This window comes from Mytilus trossulus, chromosome 10 (genome assembly GCF_036588685.1).
Source record: "Mytilus trossulus isolate FHL-02 chromosome 10, PNRI_Mtr1.1.1.hap1, whole genome shotgun sequence".
In the NCBI taxonomy this organism is placed as follows: Eukaryota; Metazoa; Mollusca; class Bivalvia; order Mytilida; family Mytilidae; genus Mytilus; species Mytilus trossulus.
In genome coordinates this window covers 5,136,485-5,140,023 of record NC_086382.1, presented here as the reverse complement: position 1 = coordinate 5,140,023, position 3,539 = coordinate 5,136,485, and positions in this window count along the sequence as shown.

The window sequence follows — 3,539 nt, the reverse complement described above, 5'->3', positions numbered from 1 at the left end:
TAAGTAACATATATTCATTTACATTTCGTTTAACATCTAGACTTGTAATAATATACAAATGTAGTTCCCTAAATATTTATGTACAGACACATTCTCAAATATACATAACAAAACAAATTTTGTCTCATTTGAGAGATATGAAAAATTAGCAAAAATACTGAATATCTCTTACAAAAACATCTCCCTACAGATCATCTTTGTACATGCTGGACAACTTGTAATGAAATGTAGTTCATCTTCAACTACAATGTACATTTCTTTCAAATCCTTTAAAATGGTCTCTTGCTATATACAAAGTTATAATCTTGTCTCTTTCTATTTTGAGATCGTGGGCACTGATTCTGATTTTACATATGACGACACTTCATCAAAAAATTGCTTAAAGATTCATGTACAATGTAGATACAGTTCTTTAGAAAATAAGTTTTTAATTTGAAATAAAAAATCTAATTTACTACTATTTGTATCTATTCTTTTTGTGTTCCAAAATTTTACCAAACTATAACAAAGTTTTTGCTTAACTGACTTGATAACAAAGTCAAGCTTTACTTCCAAATTATGAATGATTTCAGCTTTTTGAAAAAAATAATGTATGTGTATGGATGATTTAAAGCATTCAATATTATTAGTGAACGTGTGTTTGTTACACATAAAGGTATCATATAGTAAACCATCTTTCATATTGTTTTTTTTTTAATTCTAAACCGATATTTCATAATTGATAATACAACTGAAAAATATAAAGGGAATATATCAAGCTCTCCTAGCACAGCTATACAGTTAGAAGACTATTTGTTTAACCTAAAATATATTTCATATATTTTAAATTGGATTCATCTAAAAAAAATCGTTCATATGTAAAGGTGCTGTAATAATATTCACTTTCTTTCTGGCATGCTGCAGAGATAATTTTGAACATTCCTGTAATTTCACTGCCATTCATTAAAATAGGCTTTATTGTATGGTCATATATATATATATATGTTATAGAGTAAAATTACTTGGATTGTAAGATGACGAAGTTCGCAATTTGAATATTGCTTATAGTGATTTTTTGTATAACTCTCCCTTTCCATGCTTAAAAAGTCAATATACATTTTAAACCTAGATACTTATAATTGTAAGCACATTCTATTATATCTTTTTCGCAATACAAATATTCTTTTAAAAGTTTTCCAGGTTTGTTAAACATTTGAACTTTGGTTTTAAATAGATTGACCTCTAAACACCATTTTACAGTACAGGATAAACTATCAAGTCGTTTTTGAAAGACTTGCCTTGGAACTAGACAAAAAATAACAAGATCCTCTGCATACATGAGGCAGTCAATTCTGCGGTCATTTATATCAACAGCATCTGGGGTTTCATCAAATGCATCCGGTAAAATTCATTTATAAAAATCTTGAAAAAGTTGGGATTCAAAATATCCCCTTAGTTTACTCCAATTTGGGAATAAAAATTAGAAGTAAGCACATTGTCTATTTTAGCACATAATTCACTTTTATTGTACATATCTCTCACGATTGCATGGCAATTATTACCTATGTTTGGCGGCAAAAACACACGTTTTTCAAAACGATGGATGGAATAATTAACACGGAAAAGATCGATCTTCAATCGGTCTTAAAAAGTCTACTTCCAGATATCGAAAAGTTTTAAAAAGATCAATCTTATTTGAATCGATCTTTTTTCAAGTGTAAATGCTTAGATCGATCGCTTTTTTCAGGTGAATATGAACTATATTCAGATATGAAAATAAATCTGCGCATGTTCGGCGTGTTTAAAAATGATGGATGGAATACGAAAAGTAAACATAGATTCGGCTATATTTTTATTATCTTCTAAATCAATAAGTTCTATTTGTTTGCCGCAAATCCTCATCTTCAAACGCATTGGCCGTTCGTTATTTAGCGATAGTCTACACACATATATATTTCGGTTAATGACCTGTGATGTATGATCCAAAATAATGATTAATAAGTCCATACGAAATTCCAATGAGCAAACTATTTTCTCAATGATTTTGCAATGTGTTATAGTTCGCGCGAGATGCAGAATTTCCTTTACTATTCTATTTTTAGGATTATTTGTTTACGAAAGGTAATTTATGGTCAGATCGGTTCTTTTTATCATGGTTGTAGTGTAAACGCATTGGATTAAATAAGATCGATCTCGTCCATTAAGGATACAATATTTGTTTTAAATGCTTCCAGAACTTAACTTATATTAGACTCTTATAAATAAGTATCACATATAACTGTTTCAAATCCCACAATCACGGGAATAACTAATGTCGGGTACATGCATTTTTTGTTTATCAAATGTGAGTCAAACCTGAAAATTCGGTGTAAACAATATTTTTGTAACTCGCAACTCGACTTTGCTAACTCGCAACTCGACTTTTGTAACTCGCAACTCGACTTTTGTAACTCGCAACTCGACTTTCCTAACTCGCAACTCGACTTTTGTAACTCGCAACTCGACTTTCCTAACTCGCAACTCGACTTTTGTAACTCGCAACTCGACTTTCGTAACTCGCAACTCGACTTTTGTAACTCGCAACTCGACTTTTGTAACTCGCAACTCGACTTTTGTAACTCGCAACTCGACTTTTGTTACTCGCAACTCGACGTTTGTAACTCGCAACTCGACTTTCCTAACTGGCAACTCGACTTTCTTAACTCGCAACTCGACTTTCTTAACTCGCAACTTGCAACTCGACGATAAGAAACCCTCCGTAAAAACTGAGGACAGACGTCTTGATTGTTTTCCCATTTGTTCATTTCTTGTAAAATTGTTATTTCTTTGCTGTATTTAATACTGTTTCTTTTTTGCTTTTTGTTGTGGACACAAACTAATTATACCGTTATATCCACAGGAATCTGAATTTTTTCCCCTATATACCTTAATATAACACAAAGTGCTTAATAACTCACATTTTTTAAAAATGTCAAGCAGTCACAAAAAATCCATACATGAGGTTGATACTGAACAAATATAATATACAGATATAAACAATACCAAATATTCAAATTATTTTTGCAAAATTATCAAAAAGCCATAAATTTGCAATTTCTTTAATAAAAAATGTGCCCGTAAAATAATAATTACCCATAACACTTCGGTTTTTGTCCATTTTATGACCAGAATATTATATAATATAGTCAAATACGAACTTATCAGCCCATCAAAATTTCTTATTTTATATGAATTATCAACCAAAAACTTACAACAACAAAAAAAGACTAATTTTGCAGAGTTATCTCCCCTTTCAATGTTAATTTCCATAAGAACTTAAAAATGAGAAAAATGAGTTTTCCTCAAGTTAGATTTTATGGGATTTTTTTATGCGTTTATTTGGGGCTTAATGCTATAGGTTATAACTCAAAACAATATGTTGCAATTAGTTTGAGGTTCAAACTTAATTTGAATGGACTTGCGATTTCATCAGGAAGTGTGTGCGGATTTAAAACCGATCTCACCTGTACGGTCCATTTTTAGAATCAATTTTGTGAATGGTGTAAGCAAAGATTTTTTTG